Source organism: Macaca fascicularis, chromosome 16, assembly GCF_037993035.2.
Source record: "Macaca fascicularis isolate 582-1 chromosome 16, T2T-MFA8v1.1".
Lineage (NCBI taxonomy): Eukaryota > Metazoa > Chordata > Mammalia > Primates > Cercopithecidae > Macaca > Macaca fascicularis.
The window spans coordinates 557,501-580,751 of NC_088390.1; the positions used below are offsets into that span (position 1 = coordinate 557,501).

Genomic DNA, 23,251 nt, shown 5'->3' on the forward strand with positions numbered 1-23,251 from the left:
TGCGCCACTGCACTCCAGTCTGGGTAACAGAGGGAGAATTCGTCTTAACAAAAATCAGTCAGGCGTGAAAGCACGTACCTGCAGTCCCAGCTACTTCCGGAGACAGAGGTCGGGGACTACTTAAGCCTGGGAGGTTGAGGCTGCAGTGAGCCGTGATCATGCCACTGCACTCCAGCCCGGGAAACAGAGCAAGACAGGAAAAATTACCGAGTCTTGTTTTACAGCCTAACATATGGCCTCTCCCGGAGCACACCTCATGGGCACGAGAGAAGAAGGTGCATGGTGCAGTTGCTGGGTGGTGTGTTCTACAGATGTCCGTTAGGTCCCGTTGATTTACAGTGTTTTCAAGTCTATTTCATTGTTGGCTCTCTGCCTACTCTTTCTCTCCATTATTGAAAGCGGGACCTTGAAGGCCCCAACTATGACTGTTGGGTTACGTGTTTCTCCCTTCATTTCTACTGGTTTTGGTTCATGTATTTTGGGGGTCTCTTTTTAGGTGCATACAGGTTTATAATTATAAGGTTTCCTGATAGGTTGACCCCTTTGTCATTGTAAAATGTCCTTGTTAGTCCCTAGTAACAATTTTTGCCTTAAAGCCTATTTCATCTGCTATTTGTGGAGCCACTTCACCTCTCTTCCGGTTACTGCTTGCATGGAGTATCTTTTCTCTCCTTTTACTTCCCACTCATTTGTGTCTTTGAATCTGAAGTGTCTCTCTTGTAGGCAGCATACATAATAGTTGTATCATGTTTTAAAGTTTTATTTATTGACTTATTTTTGAGACAGGATCTTGCTGTGTCACCCAAACTGGAGTGCGCTGGTGCGAACACGGCTCACGGCAGCCTCAAGCTCCCAGGCTCAAGCGATCCTCTTACCTCAGTCTCCTGAGTAGCTGTGACTACAGACATATGCCACCACGCCCAGCTAATTTTTATATTGTTTGTGGAGATGGGGTTGGTCAACATGATACACCATGTTGGTCAGGCTGTATTATGGTTTTTTAAATCCGTTCTGCCATGCTCTATCTTTTTATTGGATAATTTAGTCCATTTGCATTTAATGTAATTACTGGTAAGATAGGATTTATGCCATTTTGCTATTTGCCTTCCATATGTCTTGTCTTTTTATTCCTCTATTTTCCCATTTCTGCCGCCTTTTGTGTTGAACAGGTATTTTCTAGCATAACTCTTCATTCTCCTCTTTCATTTTTTAAAGTTATTTTCTTAACAGTTGTCTTGGAGACTACAATTAACATTTTAATTTAAAACAGTCTAACTTGGATTAATACTGACCTAATTTCAACAGTACACAAAAACTTTGCTCCAATATCGCGCGCTCCCTCCACTCCTCGGTGCTATTATTGTTACACAAATTACATCTTGGTACATGATAAGCCCGTCCACAAAGTTTTAACAAGCATTGCTTTCTGCAGTTACCTTTTCAGACAGACAGAAGAATCACTAGCAGAATCTACTTACCCCTTTAAAGATGCTCCTTGTATTGTCATGTGGATTTGATTTCAGTCACTGCCTAGTGCCCTTTCATTTCAGCCTGAAGGATTCCCTTTCGTATTTCTTATAGGCCATGCCGGTCAGTGACAAATTCTCTCCGTTTTTATTACATTAATCGAGGCTGTCTTCATCTCTCCTTCGTTTTTGAAGGAGAGACTCTCTGGATGTAGAATTCTTTAAAGAATTGTTTAAATTATTTCAGCACTTTGGCTGTGCCACCCAGTGCCTCCTGCCGTCCAGGGCTTCGGATGAGAAGTCAGCTGTGCTATTAATCTCTTGAGTGTTCCCTGCCTTATTGACACTCACCCTTCAATTCTGAGTTCAACCGTATCTTCCTCCCTGGCCTAGGCCAGGCCCTTTGATACCGGCACTCCATTCCTCTGGAATTCCCCTTTGTAGTGATTATCACCGTTGTAATTCAACAATTAATGATGGACAGAGCTCTTTCCTGTATTTTCCCATCACTAGAATGTAAGTTGCATAAGGAAGAACCAAGCCTGTCTTGTTCACTACTCTGTCCCCAGAAGCCACCAATGCCTGGCACACTGTAAACTCTCAATAAACATTTACTGAGCGAATGAATGAAACGCATCCGAGTAGCCCACATGACGGGTCTCAGCTTCTCACTGCCTGTACTGGTGTAAACAGCCACACCACGCCAGGGCCTGCAAGTAGACAGTGTACGTCCCTGGCCTGTGTTGAGGTTGGCCGTGTGCCTTGTGTTAGCGAACGGGATGTTAGTGAACATGATGTGAGAAAAGGCTGAAAACCTGTGTGTACAATTGAGCTGGATCTCTTGTGCTCCTCCTGTCACCATGAGACAGAACAGGCCTTGGGTGGCCTCTGTCCTCCTCCTGTCACCACGAAACCAAACAGGCCTTGGGTGGTCTCTGTCCTCCTCCTGTCACCACGAAACCAAACAGGCCTTGGGTGGTCTCTGTCCTCCTCCTGTCACCACGAAACCAAACAGGCCTTGGGTGGCCTCTGTCCTCCTCCTGTCACCACGAGAAAGAACAGGCCTTGGGTGGTCTCTGTCCCCCTCCTGTCACCACGAAACCAAACAGGCCTTGGGTGGCCTCTGTCCTCCTCCTGTCACCACGAGAAAGAACAGGCCTTGGGTGGCCTCTGTCCTCCTCCTGTCACCACGAAACCAAACAGGCCTTGGGTGGCCTCTGTCCTCCTCCTGTCACCACGAGAAAGAACAGGCCTTGGGTGGCCTCTGTCCTCCTCCTGTCACCACGAGACAGAACAGGCCTTGGGTGGTCTCTGTCCCCCTCCTGTCACCACGAAACCAAACAGGCCTTGGGTGGTCTCTGTCCTCCTCCTGTCACCACGAGAAAGAACAGGCCTTGGGTGGACAGAACAGGCCTTGGGTGGTCACTGGTCCAAGTGGGATTAGAGACACATGGAACAGATCTAAACCCAGCTTGTGGGTGGACAGAACAGGCCTTGGGTGGTCACTGGTCCAAGTGGGATTAGAGACACATGGAACAGATCTAAACCCAGCTTGCAGCTTGAAGCCAGCCAAGTCCTCCTGAGGGCAGCTTAGGTCGGCCAAACCTCACCCAACCCCCAGATACATGACAGGGAAATAAACGCTCAGTGCCATATCCCAGTGGGTTTGGGGGCAGCCTGTTGCACCACGATCTGGTGGCAATGGGTGACTGAGACATATGCCCCTGTGGGTCTGAAGGCCGGGAGCGAGTGCTGGGAAGGTCTTCGCGTGGCCACAACTGGGTCCAGATTAGTTCCGCAGGCAGATCCGCCGGCCTCCTCCGTACTCACAGAATAAACTTCCCAGAATCCCACAGTCCCACAGTTCATCTCTGGGGCCAGCAGCTCCTAGAGTGGCCCCGAGTGTGCTAAGCACAGAGTACAGCGCCAGGCACACAGTAGGTACTTTGCTGAGTTAGGCTTTGTCCTTCTCCACCTTCTCCCTCACCAGTTCCACCACTGGGCCTGAGTTCATCCGCACAGCCAAACACCTGCGGTTCTTCCTCCACTGTGGGGCTGAGGAGGGGGGCGCGAGTGCACCCTCACCTGTCCCAGGAGCTGACTTCTCACTGCCTCAATGACACCCCAGACTCAGGTGACGAGGCGAGGACAAGGACGAGGGCAGGCAGAGCATGCTTGCTTACGTTCTAACTCTGAGTCAGTGTAGGACCTAAAATCTTACTCATTCATTCAAAATTTATAACTGCCTGTTTCAAGGAGGGCTTGAGGCAGCTTAAGGGCTAAATGCAATAAAAAATAAACAACTTAAGGATCAAAGAGAACAGAGGCCATGCAGAGAGCAGGAAGAGAAGATGTCATCAGAAATCAGATGATTAAACTAAGCAACACGTCCGACTCCAGGCTTCCAGCAGCCAGACACAAACATGGGGGCTAGGAACAAAATATCAAATCAACGGAAGCAGCAGCCCTGCAGGCCGAACGGGTCCAAACCGGCCAAACTGGGGAGTCCTCGATCCTAACAACAGTGATCACCACCATCCACAGTCAATGGTCCTTCAGGCCACTTTGCAAGTGACTTCTCATTTAATCCTCGCCGACGGTGTGGCAGACGCTATTATTGCTCCCACTTAACAGATGGCAAAACTGAGGCCCACAAAGGCAAAGCAGCTTCCGAAGACGACAGCGTAAGGAAGGAGTGGCGCCAGGACGAACACCCAGCAAGCCTGAACCCAGAGCCTCCGAGCTTAACCTCCAAGCCATCGAGCTTCGGCTTGGCTTAGGCTGGACCCACCCACATACTCCAGATCCTGAGCACAAGGTCTCTGGCTCTGGGTCTGCTACAGACAAACCCTTTTCCTTGCTGAGGCTCCATTCCCAACACTTCTAAATGGCCTCTTGTCCTGGACCGGGCGTGGTGGCTCACACCTATAATCCCAGCACTTTGGGAGGCCGAGGCAGGAGGAATGCTTGAGCCCAGGGGTTTGAGACCAGCCTGGGCAACATAGTGAGACTCTGTCTCTACAAAAACATTAAAAATTAGCTGAGGCCGGGCGCGGTGGCTCAAGCCTGTAATCCCAGCACTTTGGGAAGCCGAGACGGGCGGATCATGAGGTCAGGAGATCGAGACCATCCTGGCTAACACGGTGAAACCTCGTCTCCACTAAAACATACAAAAAAAAAAATTAGCCGGGTATGGTGGCGGGTGCCTGCAGTCCCAGCTACTCGGGAGGCTGAGGCAGAAGAATGGCGTGAACCCGGGAGGCAGAGCTTGCAGTGAGCCGAGATCGCGCCACTGCACTCCAGCCTGGGCGACAGAGCGAGACTCTGTCTCAAAAAAGAAAAAAAAAAATTAGGTAAGTGTGGTGGCACATGCCTGTGGTCCCTGCTGCTTGGGAGGCTGAGGCAGGAGGATCGCTTGAGGTTGGGAGGTTGAGGCTGTGATATACCACCGCACTCCAGCCTGAGCACCAAAGAGAGACCCTCTCTCATAAAGAAAGAAAGTGGCCAACCAGAAGGCTGGCGCAGGAGAGTTGCTTGAGCCCAGGAGGTCGAGACTGTGGTGAGGTATGATTGCACCACTGCACTCCAGCCTGGGCATCAGAGCGAGAAGACCCTGTCTCCAAAAAAAAAAAAATCTCCTGTCTGGAGACTGCCTATCACTGTCATTGCCTGTATGTCAGGACACTGTTACCTCCCGGTCAGCCCTGTGCACACAGCCTGGCTGAATTCCAACCTGCCAACCTTCGGAGACGTGCCTGACCGCCCTACCCCCCGTTAAACTCACACTCGCGGCACGTTCCTCTTCCCATCCTAGCCCTTCCCCGAGCCTCTACTGCCAGCTCTTCCCAACTGCCTCCACGTGCTGAATGTCCCCCACGCTGTCCTAGAGCCCAGCACGGACACTCTGAGGGTCCACGTCCACCTCTGCAGGCAGAGCCCACCCCCGAGTATCCTAGGGTAAACCTCCCCCAAAGCAATGAACCCACAGTGCAAACCTTCACCCCTGACCGGGCCACTGCTGAGCCCGGGCCCTGGACACCGGGTCTGTGCAAAGTGAGGTCACCCCGTAGGTGAGTCCTGGCTGCCCCCTTGGCCTGTCCTTTCTTTATTTTTATTTTTTTTTTTTTTTTGAGATGGAGTCTTGCTCTGTCGCCCAGGCTGGAGTGCGGTGGTGCAATCTCTGCTCACTACAAGCTCTGCCTCCCGGGTTCACGCCATTCTCCTGCCTCAGCCTCCCCAGTAGCTGGGACCACAGGTGCCCACCACCACGCCCGGCTAATTTTTTGTATTCTTAGTAGAGACGGGGTTTCACCGTGTTAGCCAGGATGGTCTCAATCTCCTGACCTCGTGATCCGCCCGCCTCAGCCTCCCAAAGTGCTGGGATTACAGGCGTGAGCCACCGCGCCCAGCCTGGCCTGTCCTTTCCACTCTGACCTTGGAGCATGACCCTGATGGAAACTTTCAATTCCGTAAAGGAAATTTCGATTCGATATAGGGCCTTTTTACTCCCAAGTTTCCCCTTCTGCTAAATTAGTTCCCAGTCCCTCTGTCAAGGGTGACTCCATTCGCCATCTGACGCTGAGACCTGAAGAGGGGTTTGTGGGGAGTCTGAGGCCAGCCCGGCCCGCATGGTGCTTGTGTGCAGGATCAGAAGAGGTGCCCCTCGTCCGGACACTTGTCTTCCACCAGGTTAGAAAGCACCGAAATAAACCAACAATGTTAACTCCATTCACTAGAAAGTTACCAACAAACCACAGGAACGGCTCCTTCTACGCAGCGTCCTTGTGGGATGCTCCACCTGCCAAAATGAGTCTGGCAGACGCACCACACCCAGAACAACCTGCAGCTCTCACCCAGCAGGACGCTCAAAGCACCTACTCAGCAGTCTCCCTGCGACAGACCGCTGTGGTCTGAATGCTTGCCACCCTCGGAAACAGCCATATTGAAACCCCAAGGTATTAGGAGGTGGGGCCTTTGGGAGGTGATTAGGTCTTATGGGCAAGGTCCTCATAAATGGGATTCGTGTTCTTGTAAAAGGGGCTTTTCTACCCCTTAAGATCCAGGTGTTATAAAACCCACAGGGAGGGACTCAAACCACTTTTGCAAAATTATGACTGAGACGGTGAAAGATCTAACTTAACCAACTCCGTCTTGCTCCTAACCTCCAAGCTGTCCCTGTTCTTTCCTGGGCGTAGGCTGAACTAACTTTAGGAGAAACTTAGTTTATAGTTTAAACAAAGACGGTAACAGCCCTTAACCAAAGCAGACCTCCTTCTTCCCTGGGGACTAGACTCTGCCTTTGCAGGACTAACTTTAGCCCCAAGATTGGAAACTACGGTTTAGGAGTCACGCAGCTGGAGGCTGCAAGATTCTGACCCTCCTAAGCTGCCCCTAAGACCAGCGCTCGAGACATTTTGCAGAACCTGCGCCTGACGGACCAGCTGGCACCACCCAGATCAATAAAATGACTCATCTGATCTTGAGGTTCCCACCCAGGAACTGACTGAGCTCAACAAGAGAGCTTCGACTCCCTGTAATTTCATTCCTGACCAGTCACCACTCCTGGCTCACTGGCTTCCCCCACCCAGGACGTTATCCTTAAAAACTCTGATCCCTGAATGCTCGGGGAGACTGATTGGAGTAGTAAGAAAACTCCAGTCTCCCACGAAAAAATAAATAAATAAAAGAGGCTTTTAAGGAAGCCTATTGGCCCCTCCGGCCGTGTGAGGACACAGAAAGAAAGCGCCATCTATGAACCAGGAAATGGGCCCTCGGCAGACACAGAATCTGCCCACACCTTGAGCTGGAACTTCCCAGCTTCCAAAACATCAGAAATAGGCCGGGCGCGGTGGCTCAGGCCTGTCATCCCAGAACTTTGGGAAACCGAGGTGGGTGGATCACCTGAGGTCAGGAGTTTGAGACCAGCCTGCCCAACATGGCGAAACCCCATCTCTACTAAATACAAAATACAAAATACAAAAAATTAGCTGGGCGTGATGGCAGGCGCCTGTAATCCCAGCTACTCGGGAGGCTGAGGCAGGAGAATCGCTTGAACCCGGGAGGCGGAGGTTGCAGTGAGCCGAGGTTGCGCCACCGCACTCCAGCCTAGGCGACAAGAGCGAATCTCCATCTCAAAAAAAAAAAGCCATAAATAAACCAAACCATGAGATATAAACGTCTGTTGTTTATAAGCCACCCAGATGATGTATTTTCATGGAGCAGTCTGAAGGGGCTAAGAGACTTCAGAGCGAAGAACCATGGCTTGTTTCTGCTCAGCTCACGTCGGAAGTATAAGGTCACAACAAGCCCAGATGCTGTGAGAAAGGTCCTCATGTCTAGGTGGGCATCACTAGACCCTGAGAAGTGGCTTCTGCAAATGAGGAAAGCCCCCAGCAGCACTGGAAGTGGCAGGTTAAAAAGATCACTCCAGGAATCATCTCTCTAAACAGGCCGTGGTGGCCGGGAGGGGAGGGACAAACGCTGGGAAAATACAGGCAGCCGAGGGCTGCTTCGAGTCCCGGCCTGGACTGACTTTTACCGTTTGGGGTTAGAGATAATTTCACATTCATCTCTGACCTTTTTTTGGCGAACCTCGCCCATGCCACCTTCTCCTTAATCAAATGCTTCCCCAGACCCTGACGTTAACAAGGACATGGGCTGTGGCAATTCAGAGACCGGCTGAAATTGGGCCATTTCTCGTCTCTGATCTGTGTGATTGGATGACATTAAAAAAAGAAACCAGAAGAGAATTCATTTCCTTTTTTACTTTTAAATGAGGCCCCACTTAGAGCAGAACAGTAGGTGTTGAGCCTTCGTAAGCAAACAGTCCCCAAGGGATGGTGTAAAAAGACGTTGGATCAAACCCTTGTTTTCCCATCACTGCAGCGAACGTCCCCCTCACCCAATCCCTCACGCTCTACATCAAGGAGCAAGAGGAATGAACCTGGTTTCCAAAAATTAAGTCCAGAAAATTACATGCATTCCTCCATCTCGCCTTCTAAATTAAGCCAGTGTTCTCCAGTAACGTCCCACTGGGGACTGAGAGAAAATTGTTTCGAAACTGGGAACTAAATTTAAAGTGAGGAAGAAAAGAAAGTAACATTTTACGAGTCCCAAATGTTTGGAGCAGTTTGTTACAAACTTTAAAGTCAGATCTAAAGCGACCGCCAGTTTGAGGGTTCACCTTGTCAGCCCAGGAATCCAACTGTCCAAATGGGGTCACGTACAAACCAGGGATTGGTTAAAGGCCATTTACACCCTAAGTTTTAGCAGCACAAGGGGGACATCCCCGAAAGTTTTGGTTCTCGTAGTTGGCTGGGGGCACTGTATCCATCGGGGGTCTTCGGTTCCAAGCCACAGAAATCAAGTGTGCATGACTTCAGCGGAAAGGAAGGTGCTGGCAGAATTCCTTGTAGCTCAGAACCAATCAGAAGGCTGAAGATCCTGACGGGGACTGCAACAGTCTCGGCCTTCAAGTCCCATCAGCCTTCACTACGGGAATAAGTGGCTCCAAAATCCTTTCTCCCCTTGCTTCACTCTGCCAAGTTTCAGATCCCAGAGAGCCCAGCAACGCAGCCTGGCGTGGGCCAAGGTCGCACCCCTTGAGCTGGGTGATGACTACACGGGGTGTGTCCACTTCTGAGAATACTTCTGAGGTGTGCCGTCTTCTGATAGATGCTCTGCTGCTTCCCCCTCCCCCCCCCCCCCCGCTTTTGAGACAGGGTTTTGCTCTGTCACCCAGGCTGAAGGGCAGTGGCACAAGGCTCACTGCAGCCTTGGCCTCCCACCTCAGCCTCCCGAGTAGCTGGGACTACATTTGGATGCTACCACACCTGGCTAATTTTTCTATTTTTTTAAGAGATGGGTTTTTGCCATGTTGCCCAGGCTGGTCTCAAACTCCTGGGCTCAAGCAGTCTGCCCACCTCGGCCTCCCAAAGTGCTGGGATTACAAGCGTGAGCCACCACGCCAGGCACTACCCTTCGATTTTTTAAGAAAAAACATTCACCTAGCCCATGACTGAGCAATTCCACACTTAAAAGAAGTAAAACAGGTAAGAGAAATAAAGTAAATGATGGGAATACAAACAAATGTCAGCACGAATACTTACGGCCACTCCATAACAGCCAGAAATGAACACAGCCCAGGGCGTCCATCACCAAGTGAACAGAGAAGCAAGTTTTACATATTCATACCGGATACTACTGACCAATGAAAAGGAAGCCACCACTGACCCAAACAACAACCGGGGTGAATCTCAACAACGTGACGCCAAACGAGACCGAGGGACGCCCTTCACAAAAGAACACGTTGTACGATCCCATTTACGTGAAGTTCCAGGACAGGAAAAATTAACCCACGGTGGCCGGGCGCGGTGGCTCATGCCTGGAATCCCAGCACTGTGGGAGGCTGAGGCTGGCAGATCACCTGAGGTCAGGAGTTCAAGACCAGCCTGGCCAACGTGGCGAAACCCTCTCTCTACCAAAAATACAAAAATTAGCTGGGTGTGGTGGTGCGCGCCTGTAATCCCAGCTACTTGGGAGGCTGAGGTGGGAGAATCACTTGAACCTGGGAGGCAGAGGTTGTAGTGAGCCGAGATGGTGCCACTGCACTCCAGCCTGGGCAACAAGAGCGAAGCTCTGTCTAAAAAAAAAATTAACCTCTGCTTAAAAAAACTCCAAAGAGTGGCTGACTGCGGGGGGAGTGGGACAGGGATTGATGGGGACGGGGTGTGACAGAATGATCAGGGACTGTGGTCATGTTCTCTATTTTGATAGGAGCCTGGGTTGCACAAGCCCGCGAGTTTATCTGAGCTCATCAGATGCAACAGGTAAGATTTGTGTATTTCATTGTATGCACATTTTACTATGGAAGAAAAATACCATAAACAACTACTGAACTTTAGTTCGTGGTAAGCTTACTGAAGCATTCGACTATTTTGCTCAAAAGATGCATTAAGAGAGATAAAAAGCAAGCCACAAACTCAGAGACGTATTTGCAGCATAATAGGCGTCTGATTAAGTCCCAGTACGTGGACATACGGAGATTGCCTATGAATCAGTAATAATCTAAAAGGGAAAGAATGGGTAAAAAAAGCACAGTGTGCAAATGAGTTAATATTTGAAGTCAGTTAGGGAAAGAGAGAAGAAAACCCCAAATCTAGTAACATCAGTTCCTGGACTGGAAAGGCTAAGGGATAAAGGAGGAGGGAGACTCACCATTTGCCTTTTTATACCTTTAGAATTTTAAATGAGGTTATTTATTTATGTATTTTTGAGACAGTCTCACTCTGTTGCCAATGCTGGGGTGCAGTGGTGCCATCTCACTCACTGAAACCTCCACCTCCCAGACTCAAGCAATTCTCTTGCCTCAGCCTCCCGAGTAGCTGGGATGACAGGAGCCTGCCACCACAGCCAGCTAATTTTTGTATTTTTAGTAGAGATGAGGTTTCGCCACGTTGGCCAGGCTGGTCTTGGACTCCTGACCTCAGGTGATCCACCCGCCTCGGCCTCCCAAAGTGCTGGGATGACAGGCGTGAGCCACTGTATCCGGCCCCTTAAATGACATGATTATAATGTATCTTCCAAAAATAAACTGAATTTAAGTTTAAAATACAGCTTGTGGGCCGGGCGCGGTGGCTCAAGCCTGTAATCCCAGCACTTTGGGAGGCCGAGACGGGCGGATCACGAGGTCAGGAGATCGAGACCATCCTGGCTAACACAATGAAACCCCGTCTCTACTAAAAATACAAAAAAATTAGCCGGGCGTGGTGGCGGCGCCTGTAGTCCCAGCTACTCGGGAGGCTGAGGCAGGAGAATGGTGGGAACCCGGGAGGCGGAGCTTGCAGTGAGCCGAGATCGCGCCACTGCACTCCAGCCTGGGCGACAGAGCGAGACTCGGCCTCAAAAAAAATAAAATAAAATAAAATAAAATAAAATACAGCTTGTGGGCAAACAAAGTGAACTGAAATAATAGGTCAACAATCTGGAAAGAAAGAAAATCAAGGTCTTCCCTTCCATCATAAAACAAATAAATTTTGATTGGATTAGCATTGAAAGTCAAAGAGAGCTGAACGGAAAGGCTGAAATCAAAAAAGAACCTGAAGAAAACGGAGCTGAATATTTATCTGACCTTGGAGCGAGGAAGAACTTTCAAACCCAAAAACAGAGGGTTTTTGGAAAATCATAAAATGAAAAGACTGATGGACTTAATCAAATGCATTAGTCAGCTCAGGTTGCCATGAAATACCTCAGGCAGGGGGCCTGACACAGCTGGCATTTCTTTCCCACAGTCCTGGAGGCTGCGGAGTCCAAGATCAAGGTGCCAGCTGGCTACAGTTCTGGCGAGGGCTCTCCTCCTGGCTTGCGGACAGGGCGAATGCCTCTCCGCCTGCCTTGCAGACATGGTGAGGGCCCAGGGGAAGGGAGAGACAGAGACAGAGAGAGTGGGGGAAGCAGGGGAGAGAGAGAGAGAGAGAGGAGAGAGAAAGGGAGAGAAAGGGAGAGGGAGAGGGAGAGAGAGACTGAGAAAGAGAAAGAGAGAAAGTGAGAGAGACAGAGACTGAGAAAGAGAAAGAGAGATTGAGAAAGGCAGAGAGAGGCAAGGCGCAGTGGCTCATGCCTGTAATCCCAGCACTCTGGGAGGCCAAGGTGGGAGGGTTGCCTGAGCCCAGGAGATGGAGACCAGCCCCAGCAACACGGCAAAACCCCATCTCTGTTAAATTTTTTTTTTTTTTTAAAGAGAGAGAGATTGACAAAGAGAGAGGTTGAGAAAGAGAGAGTGGGGAGTGGGGAAAGAGGAGGGGGAAGGGGAAGGAGAACGCCCTCCAGCATCTGCGTTTATACGGACACTAATATATCACATCAGGGCCCCACCTTTCTGACCTCATTTAACCTTAATTACTTCCTGACTCCACACACAGCTGCACTAGGGGTGAGCGCCACAACCCAGGAATGTTGGGGAACACAAACATTCAGTCTGTATTACCACACAAACATTTAAACTTTCTCTATGTTTAAAAATAATCAGTTCGTGTCCTTTGTAGGGACATGGATGCAGCTGGAAACCACCATTCTCAGCAAACTATCGCAAGGACAGAAAACCAAATACCGCGTGTTCTCACTCATAGGTGGGAACTGAACAATGAGATCACTTGGACACAAGAAGGGGAACATCACACACCGGGTCCTATTGTGGGGGCGGGGGACAGCATCAGGAGATATACCTAATGTAAATGATGAGTTAATGGGTGCAGCACACCAACATGGCACATGTATACATACGTAACAAACCTGCACGTTGTGCACATGTACCCTAGAACTTAAAGTATAATAAAAATAAAAAATAATAATCATAATACTTGGTATACAACAAGATCTTTAAAAAGAGAAAAATAACCAAAGAAAAATGCCAAAAGGAGGGAAAAACTGTTTGTTACATACGTCAGTCAACATAGAGAAGTCAATGCAGGTTACCAAATCATGTCTATAAGTATCATCTCCATTTTAAACAGTAAACACTGTCTATCTCTGGAGATTGGGAATCATAGCTTTTTATTTTCTTCTTTGTGCTTTTTCTGAATTTTCCCCAATGAACATGAATTACTTTTATAATTCAAAAAAATCTTTTTTTTAAAGAACTTTTATGTCAAGGTCAAGCAACATCCAAGCGGCCAGTCCAGTTCTGCGCAGACTTTAGGGGGATGGCTGGTGAGCCTGGCAGGGCGTGAGCAAGGAACCGGCACCGCAGACCCAGGAGGGCATGGGCTGTATTACCCTATAGATGGCAGAAAACCCTGGAGGTGCCCAGAGAAGGAGGGCACGAGAGGGAACGCAAACCAGTGAAACTCTTGCCCCGTGGAAAATGGAAGGTGTATTTGAGATGGCTCCAGAGGGACAAGAGAGGCAGATTTCAGCTCAAAAGAGGGAAGAATTTCCACCTCCTGAGCTGTCCCTAAATGCAAAGCGTTATGCAGTGAAGCTGTCTCAATCCTCCTAGGACTCAGGTACCGACGGAACGAAGAATTCTCCACTCAGGAAGGGCTTTTTGTTGTTGGTTCGTTTTGTTTTTGAGACAGAGTCTTGCTCTGTGGCCCAGCTGGAGTGCAGTGGCGTGATCTCAGCTCATGGCAACCTCCCAGGTTCAAGTGATTTTCCTGCCTCAGTCTCCCAAGTAGCTAGGATTACAGGTGTGCACTGCCACACCTGGCTAATTTTTATCTCTTTAGTCGAGATGGGGTTTCACCATGTTACCCAGGCTGGTCTTGAACTCCTGACCTCGGGTGATCTGCCCACCTGTCATTCATGTTCTTACATAAAGACCTAATTCCTTTTCAATGTTGTGCAGCAGCCCAAGGTATGAAAATACAAGTTTACGGAGTTTTCTCACCACGAACAAATATTCAGACTCTGTACGATCTTTCGTCACCACAAACTGTCACAAAGGCTGTCCCAGAAGTTGTCACCTGTGCACAGGTGCCAGCGTTTCTTTAGGGCAGATCCTGAGAAGTAGAATCACTGAATCACCATGTCACAGGGCAGTTGCATTTATTTTGACAGGTCCTGCAAAACCGCATCCACCATGATGTTCCTTTCTAAGCCTCGGATCCCAGAGATTTACAGATCCCGTCTCCACGACCTGTCTCCTTGTCAGTTTCAGCCAGGCACTGATACCTCCCTGGGATACTCCAGGCCTCAGCGCAGCTCTGTGGCTCCTCTTTCTATGAAAACCATCACCCACCCCTGAGACGGGCTGCCACCATCACCGGCAGCCTTGGAGCACAGCCCAAACGGTCGCCCGTCTGGTTACTGGTGGAGAAGACTCTTGGCTGAGGAAGGCAGGCCTCCGAACTCTGAGGTGCTGCACCTGTGAGTCAGGGGCTACGCCATCCGTGAGCAAGAAGGAGGGGCTGAGCAAGAGGAGACTAAACCCCGGTGTCACTCAACAGCTGGGACGGGCCAGACCCAAAGATGAAAGTGCACCAACGTGTAAATTTCGGCATGAGCACAGCTGGGTGATAGAGACAGGACCGGCTAGAGACAGACAGTGTCCAACACAACTGATTAAGTGTCCATGGTAAAAGAAGTGCTCTTACACGAGGTGCTAACGACGTAATTGCGGTCTTACATAAGGAGCTCCGGTATTTTTAGCAGCACATAACTGCCATGTGAATGGAGGAGCTGCCCTCCCAACGAATGCTGCTTACTGTATGGGCTGGCGCAGGCCTTGAAATGCCAGTGCTTTGCAAGGAGCTAGCTGCTGTCAGAGGGGTGAGGATGTCTGTGCCCGGGGCGGCACTCTGCCCATGTTCTGCAGTTTCTACAGGCTGGCCGGACTCCCCACAGCCAGCTTGGGGTACACACATCACCATGCCTACACCCCCAAGCATCCTAAAAGCAAGAAAAGGGCCACTTCAGGGGCTTGCCCAACCCAAGCAGCCACCTTCTAGCTAAGAGAGCTCTCCCCAGACCCAGCGGGGTGGAGGGAGACAGGAAGAAACCAGAGCCGGTCCGGGCTCAGCTCCCTCGTTCCCAGAGCTCACCTCTCGGGAGCCTGGGTGCTCACCCTCATGTCACCTCCCACCCGTCACAAGAAACCCAGGGCTGCAGGTACAGTGAAGTCAAAGTGGCCTCTTGGAATGGTGTGTCTGTATTCACGTGCCGGGTTTAGGATCCCTGCAGTCTTTATTCCCGTTTCTTTCCATTGTATTAAGCCTAACACACACACACAGAGGAGTACACCCGGGTTAGCGTTAGCACTGATGGAAGGAAGGCAGCCCTATGACTGACACCCCAATAAAGAAACCAGGCAGTACCAGCCTCCAGGAAGCCCTCCTCTGCCTCCCAAAAGCCTCCTCACCCCTCCCTGAAGCCCTCCTCTGCTTCCCGGAAGCTTCATCAGCCCTCCTCATGCCTCCCGGAAGTCTCCTCATGCCTCCCAGAAGCCCTCCTCTGCCTCCCGGAAGCTTCATCATCCCTCCTCATCCCTCCCAGAAGCCCTCCTCTGCCTCCCGGAAGTCTCCTCATGCCTCCCGGAAGCCCTCCTCATCCCTCCCGGAAGCCCTCCTCATCACTCCCGGAAGCCCTCCTCATCCCTCCCTGAAGCCCTCCTCATGCCTCCCGGATGGCCTCCTCATCCCTCCCAGAAGCCCTCCTCATCCCTCCCTGAAGCCTTCCTCATCCCTCCCGGATGCCCTCCTCATCCCTCCCGGAAGCCCTCCTCATGCCTCCCGGATGCCCTCCTCATCCCTCCGGGAAGTCTCATCCCTCCTGGAAGTCTCCTCATCCCTCCCGGAAGTCTCCTCATGACTCCCGGATGCCCTCCTCATCCCTCCCGGAAGTCTCCTCATGCCTCCCGGAAGCCCTCCTCTGCCTCCCGGAAGTCTCCTCATGCCTCCCAGAAGCCCTCCTCTGCCTCCCAGAAGTCTCCTCATGCCTACCGGAAGCCCTCCTCTGCCTCCCGGAAGTCTCCTCATGCCTCCCGGATGCCCTCCTCATCCCTCCCGGAAGTCTCATGCCTCCCGGAAGCCCTCCTCATCCCTCCCGGAAGTCTCCTCATGCCTCCCAGAAGCCCTCCTCTGCCTCCCGGAAGCCCTCCTCATCCCTCCCGGAAGTCTCCTCATGCCTCCCGGAAGCCCTCCTCATCCCTCCCGGAAGTCTCCTCATGCCTCCCGGAAGCCCTCCTCATCCCTCCCGGAAGTCTCCTCATGCCTCCCGGAAGCCCTCCTCATCCCTCCCGGAAGTCTCCTCATGCCTCCCGGAAGCCCTCCTCATCCCTCCCGGAAGTCTCACGCCTCCCAGAAGCCCTCCTCATCCCTGCCAGAAGCCCCCTCATGCCTCCCAGAAGCCCTCCTCTGCCTCCCGGAAGTCTCCTCATGCCTCCCGGAAGTCTCCTCATCCCTCCCGGAAGCCCTTCTCATCCCTCCCAGAAGCCTTCCTCTGCCTCCCAGAAGCTGTTCTCCTCTCTCCCGGAAGCCCTCCTCATCCCTCCCGGAAGTCTCATGCCTCCTGGAAGCCCTTATCATCCCTCCCAGAAGCCCTTCTCATGCCTCCCAGAAACCACGACCCCGACTTCCAACACCTTCCATGCATTTGGCCCTCTTGGCACTTTATGGATGTGGAATCAGGCATGGACATGCTCCTTTCCGTCTCATTCCTTTTGCTCGACATTGTGTGATTTATCCACGTGTGCCGTGTGGTCACAGATTGTTCCATCTCAGCACAGTGGGGTGCTCCATGGTCGGCCTTCACCCCAATTTGTGTGTCCATTCTACTGCTGATAAACATTAGGGGGCTTCCAGGGGTGGGGGGTTGGCTATTACAAATAGTGCCGCTATGAACATTCTAGTATATGCCTTTTCACTGTAACCCATCCCAAAATACACATCGTTGAAAACTACTGCTTTAAGCCTCAAATCTTGGGAAAGTCAATGTACTTCCCCCCTCCAGTTTACCCTTTCATTCTTTAAACATGGTCCTTCCACTGTCTACAGAGCACCATGTAAAGGGTACTGGCCATCTCCTTGAAGTCTGGGTATTTAAAAAATGAAAAAATAATTTAAAATTTTTTTTTAAATTTTAAGATTACTATTGGTCAAAGGAGTCAGACTTTCTAGGACTAAAGTCCCCTCCTTGCTGTGTGTCTTTGGACAAACACTGAACCTCTCTGTGCATCAGTTTCCTTACCTGTAAAATGGGACTAGTACTCTAACATCACCTGGCTGAGGTTTAAACAAGGGAGCAGCGTCTGCACAAGGTGAGCCCTCATCAGTGTTCACAGCAACGATTCCCGCTGAAGGTTTCCCGTCTTTCTCAACACCCCTGTGGTAGCCTGCTCTGGGCGTCCCCTGCCTGGATATCTGTGAGCAAGGTCCTCAAAGAAAAGGAGATGGCAACTGAGGACAAGCAACTCTACCACGTCCAGCTGGAGCGGAGCCCCACCAGCGAGCCCTCCCCTCCACGCCAGATCGCTCCCATCCCTCAGCCTCTCCAGACATCAGAGATGCATGGCGGCAGCAGCTACTGTACTGTATGTCACTCAAAATGGGACCTCGACCACGGTCACTGTGCTGGGGTCATTATTAATGGTGTGCCAGCGGCCTGGTGACAGCCTGCTGGGGCACCCAACGTACCCAAAAATCACTGCCTGGAAAAAAAAATGTTTTTAAACGTTGATGCAAAAGAAGAGTGAAGAGGAGTATTTTGGTTTTTTTAGATGACAAAGACGGAAGAAACCCCCTCAAAACATACAGTGCAAGAGGCCCAGGAGCAGGAGATTCCGGCCTTGCGAGACTGGTTGCCATGGTAACCGTATTTCACAGCAGGAGCTCGTTTTTATGACAGTGACCCGCACACAGAAGGGAAGGACGTCTCCTGAAGAAACTTAGTTGGAGGCTTTCCCATTTGGGGTGAGGGGAGTGAGTTTTGTTAGAAAAGAAAAGGCATTTCAAGGTGCCTTACGAGGCAGAAATGATCCCAGGACCCTTGCAAGGTTCTCTCTATTCACAGCTCTTACTTAAGGCAAGACAGAAAAAACGGCCTGTTTCCAAGGCGTCCTGGGGTTCATGTCATAGCCTCCCTGGATCACTGGTCCCATCATTAACCATCTGTTTGTTACAAAGTCCTTTCCTGGAGTCCAGCAGAGTCCCGAGCAAGCAACCAACCAACCGAGCCACCAGGAAGTCGTGCACACCTGGGCCAGGGGCTGAGAGGACACAGAAGTGTAGCACACACTCCCTGGACTGAAAAACACACCTTCCTGGACAAACAGCAAATCCTACCATCTAAAAACAGCCTTGGGAGTCAGACAGACTTGAGTTCCAGCCTCCGCCTTGCCCACCTCTATGCTGTGTGATTTAGGCAGGTCTCTGGCCCTCTCTGTGTCCTCATAAACAGAATGAGGACAATAATCCTAATGCTTACCCCTCTGGATGTCTCTAGGATAAAGGAAAACGAGGGACTACCTGGAATGATTAGCACACTGCCCGGCACAGGACAACCCACTCGACAAACAGCTGCAGTGATTAAGAGCTGGAAAAGTGTATCTCGCACTCATGATATAATAGGAGGCTAATAGCAGAGAACAAAGTACTAAACTGTGTGGCACAACCTGCAACCGATCCTTCAACAAGCCCAGCAGGAACGCAAAGGGACTGGAAGAAGGGAACCGTCCGGGAGGGAGGTGGTGCTTGAACTGAACTCTAAAGGATGCTGGGGAGGTGTTCTTGAAGGTCTGAGGGTGGGAATGCCTCCATTGAGTGCTTACAGGGCGCCCAGTCCTGGAGAGCCAGAGAGAAGGGAAACAAGCTTCCCGCTGCCATCAGGGACAGAGGGGATGTGAGATCAGCCCACAGCTGCAGCTGGTGGCCTGAGGGCGTTGTGGAGTGGGAAGCCAGGAAACGGTCCCAGCGCAGCAAGGAGGTGAGCAAACCTTTTCCAAGGAAACCGCACCTGAGCCAAGTCCCAGAGGGTAGGGGCAAGGGGCTCAAGCAGTGGCGGGAGGGAAGAAGCTGCAGGATTGGAAACTGATTTGCGAGAATGAGGCCAGGTGACTGAGGGCCTTCAAATCCAGGCAGGGGAGCTGAGCCTTGCCTGGGAGGACATAGGAGCCTCTGAAGATATCTAGGTGGGGAGGGGGTCGGTGACAGGGTGAGAGGGACCATCAATCTGGAGGTGACATGCCAGATGGGGCTGGAGGGGGTTGCCGCAGGAGACAGACCAGCTAAGAGGCCGCTGTACTCTGGACTGAGGTGTTCAAGTCCTGTAGGAATCGGTCACAAAGGAGAAGGGAGAGGCAGACACATTCGGAGAGGAGTGTAAATGATAGAGAATGAGGGGAACCCACCAGCGGGAAGTGAGCGAGGGCAGCTGCCTGGGACGGGGAGCGGGAGGCGGCCAGTCGGGTGCGCTGAGTTTTCGGTGACACCGGGGCACCCAGAGAGCAAGACAGGATGGGCTGGAAGTCAGAGTGGCCATTCCCAGAGGACTCCCCGAGCCAGCCCCGTGAGAAGCACAACACAGGGTTTGGGAAAACAGTCCCAGGAAAGGGGGAAGAAGGCTCAGCCAAGGAGAAGGAACCAGGAGAGAGGCGTGCCCAGAAACGACGGCGGGGAGGCTGCAAGCTGAACCCCAGCGCGCCAAGGTCCGCTTCCACGGAAGAGCGACGGTGGCCCCACAGAAGAGGCGGCTTTGGAAACAAAATGACTTTTGGGTTCAGCAGTTTCAGCGCAGTGGCCGCGGCAGCCAGACTGCAGAGGATGGAGGGGGGCAGCTGGGTGAGGGAGTGAGCAGGTGCCGAGCTCTTGTGGGAAAATGTGACAGAGAAAAGACAAAACAAGCTGAAGGCTCAGATGCTGGGTTTTGTGTTTTTCAGGAGATGGGAGTTGGGAGGCCGAGGGGATGTCAGAGGCACGGGGCGGGGGTGGGGGCTGGAGGCGGCCCGGATGCGGTCTCCCCCGGTGTGGGGCGGGGCGGGGACGGGACAGCAGGCCTCAGTCTACCCACGCGCCCACCAGGGTCTGCAGGGCCGTCCCCAGGGCTCCCCCTGCCCTCAGGCTGCACAGACGCAGGGTGACAGTGGCCATTCCCCGGAATCTCCAAGGCTCTGATCTCTCCCCGGGGGCAGTTTCCACCTGCAACAGGACGCCTCCCCACAGGGCGACCCCCGGGGATTTACGGACCCAGGCGGACCCTCTGAGCAGCCGGGCAGGAGGCACAAAAGCCCCAGACCCCCGGCAGAGGCCTCCCTGCAGCGCAGGAAAGGAAAGGCGGTGCCGGCGCCCGGGGCAGTGAGGCGCCCGGACGGATGGAAGCGCCTCCCCGACGCCTCCGCCCGACGCCGGGAAGCGGCTTTGGGAGGCTGCAAGCCGACCTCGCGGGCCTCAGGCTGGGAGGGGCGGGAGGGGCGGGCGGGGCGAGTGGAGGCGTCGGTCCCGGCCGTGAGAAGGACCCCCCCAATCCCCCACGCGCGCCCCGCCTTCCGACCTCCCAGCCACGGGTGAAGGCCCAACTGTGCAGGGCCCAGGGCCCCCGTGGCGCCCCCAATCTCGTGGGACGTCGGGTCCCCGCCCCAGGCGAGGCAGGTGCAGAGGGGCGGCAGCCTGGACCCGGGGCCCCTCCCCGCACGTGCGCGCCGGGGCGGGCGCTGGGAAACGCCGCTGTGGACTCGCTCCCCGGAACTCGCCCGGCGCCGCCCTCCCCCCGCCCCGCCGCGTCCCGCCCCCCACCCCCACCCCCACCCCGAGCAGGGGGCGCCGCAGGATCCCCGAGGGTCCCCGAGGCCGGGGCGGAGCGCGAGCCGTTCGGAGTGGGGGCTCCGGCCCGGGCGCTGCTCTGCGCAGTCGGGTGCAGCCCAGGCTCCGGCCCCGGCGGGAGGAAACCCGGCTCCAGGCCCTGCCCCCGCCCCGCCGGCCCCGGAATCGCCCCCATGCGCGGCACCAAGAGCTCCCGGGTCCCCGCCGCCGCCCTGCGCGCCCCGCCGGCCCCGCCCTGAGCCACGCGCACCCCCCGGCCTCGGACGGCCCCGGACCTGGGGCGGCCCCACTTCCCCCCGGACTCACCTGGGGTTCGCCCCGCAGCCCGCGCGCTCCCTCGCTGCCCTCTGGCGGCAACCGCGAAACCCGCGCCCGCCCCGCCCGCCCCGCTGGGACCTGCGGCTGCAGAGCCCCGGCCCGAGGGCACCTGCTGGGCGACCTCTGGATGGCGACCTCTGGATGGTCCCCACGGCCTCGCTGGAGGGCAGGGGCGCGGCTCACTGCAGCCTCCGCCTCCGGGCTCCAGCGACCCTTTCACCCCAGCCTCCCCAGTAGTCGGGGCCGTGGGCAGGGCTCCCACACACGGCTAATTTTTGTATGTTTTGTAGAGACGAGGTCTCACTGTGTTACCCAGGCTGGTCTCGAACTTCAAGACTCAGTTTCTTTATGTGCAAAACAGAGACAACAATAGTCCTGTTGTGATGATTGAATGAGATTGTGACCCAAGGTCTCGCTCACTACAGACCCTCAACTGGAAAACATTATTAATGATAATGTTCCCTCCTCACTTCTTAACCCTAAAGCCTGGAGGGGGCGGGAATTCCACGGGCCTTAGCCCACCACCCAGCCCCCAGGAGCTGCTCACACCGCCGCCTGCACAGACGGTGGCAGACCACCCGGTGTCTTGGGGGTGACTCAGCCTTCCCTGGGACTGCCAACCGCCTGAGAAAGACGCATAGGTGGCCTGAGGCTGCTCCCTGCAGCCTCCCTCTTGGCTCTAGCTGTGCCCCCGGGGGAGCCCACACGAACCCAATCCCCCAACCTTCTATTCCTTGACTATTACAGCTTTCAGTAAATACTTGTTGCACCTCTGCTCTGTGCCAGCTCTTCCTAAATGGGATTCTCACACGTTTCACTTAACCCTTGTTTTCCCAGGTCTTAACCACATAAGGTCCCAATGACAGTAACAAAACCACCTTTCTCTGTCTGTGCCCTGGGGATGGCCAACAGACGAACACAGGTGCAGCCTCCTGGCTAACTCCAGAAGCCAATCCCTTCTCTCCTGCCCCAGTGTTTGTCCCCTTGGCTCACAAGGCAGCACACTCAGGACTGTTCCACTCCCCTCCCCCCACCCAGTGTGAGACCCCTCATCCTCTCACGGGCGGGGGCTCCTGCATGCTCACTGCGGGGGGGGCTGCTGCCACACAGGTGTCCACACGTGTGCACCCCCCCAGACCAGGCGCCAGGCTGCACAGCCCCAGTCCACACGTGTGCACCCCACCCTAGACCAGCTACCAGGCTGCACAGCCCCTCAGTCCACACGTGTGCACCCCACCCTAGACCAGCTACCAGGCTGCACAGCCCCTCAGTCCACACGTGTGCACCCCACCCTAGACCAGCTACCAGGCTGCACAGCCCCTCAGTCCACACGTGTGCACCCCCCCCCAGACCAGGCGCCAGACTGCACAGCCCCTCAGTCCACACGTGTGCACCCCCCCCAGACCAGGCGCCAGGCTGCACACCCTAGAGCAGGCGCCAGACTGCACAGCCCCTCAGAAAGTACGCACACAACAGAGGGAGAGTCACCAGGGTCAGACTCACTTTAGAACAACCTGCTCTCACGAGACCTAACTCACTTCTGCCAGAAAAACATTAACCCGTTCAAGAGGGCTCGGCCCTTGTGACCCAGTCGCCTCGTATCAGGCTCTTACTGAACATGTCCACCCCCCACCACTGTTACACTGGGATTCAGTTGCCAGCACATAAGCCTTTGGGATACATTCAAATATACCCACGGATAAGTGATAAGGACCTTCGCCTCTAAAGAGGAGCTGTCAGACACCCTTCAAGACTTTCCAAGAGGGAACCAAGCTGGTCCTTTGCCCCTCACCCCTCCACACTGATAGCAGAGGACCATATTCCTTGGGAGGGGAGCTACCCAGGCAACAGGTCAATGGGTTATGAGAAGACAAGCTTGTCTTTAACCCCACCTGTGTTTCCCCCTTCACCCCCCCGCCCAACCCGACCCAGAAGATCCTTCCAAGAAATCAAGGCTGCCTGCAGGATGGGCCTCTCCCTCCCCAGAAGCCTGGCTGACACTCCGCAGCTCCAGGAGCAGAGCGTGGGGCCCTGGAGTTCGGGAGCAGTAACCCTGAGCAGGGTTACTCAGCCACAGCACAACTGCCTTTTTCAGCCAGGTAATCCTCTGGGGGGAGACGGGGCTGCCCTGTGTATGGTACGATGTTTAGCAGCATCCCCGGCCTCTACCCCTAAATCGTAGTGCACACATCCAACCCCCAGTTGTGACCATTAAAAAAT

At 53.4% G+C, this 23,251-nt stretch overlaps 1 protein-coding gene and 1 long non-coding RNA gene across 7 annotated transcripts in view; one reads left to right on the plus strand and one right to left on the minus strand.

Annotated features, from left to right (window-relative positions):
- Positions 1-2,098, plus strand: part of LOC141408742 (uncharacterized) — a 4,541-nt gene extending 2,443 nt beyond the window's left edge. The window contains exon 2 of the long non-coding RNA XR_012425092.1: positions 787-2,098. This is a non-coding gene — a long non-coding RNA (uncharacterized lncRNA). The remainder of the gene's footprint in view (positions 1-786) is intronic.
- The window catches only part of RPH3AL (rabphilin 3A like (without C2 domains)), a 200,417-nt gene extending 179,355 nt beyond the window's left edge, over positions 1-21,062 (minus strand). For all 6 annotated transcript variants that reach the window (XR_012425087.1, XM_074018164.1, XM_074018170.1 and 3 more), the window contains exon 1: positions 21,020-21,062. The gene's annotated coding sequence lies outside the window, so the exon portion shown is untranslated. The remainder of the gene's footprint in view (positions 1-21,019) is intronic.
- Positions 21,063-23,251: the final 2,189 nt, after the last annotated feature.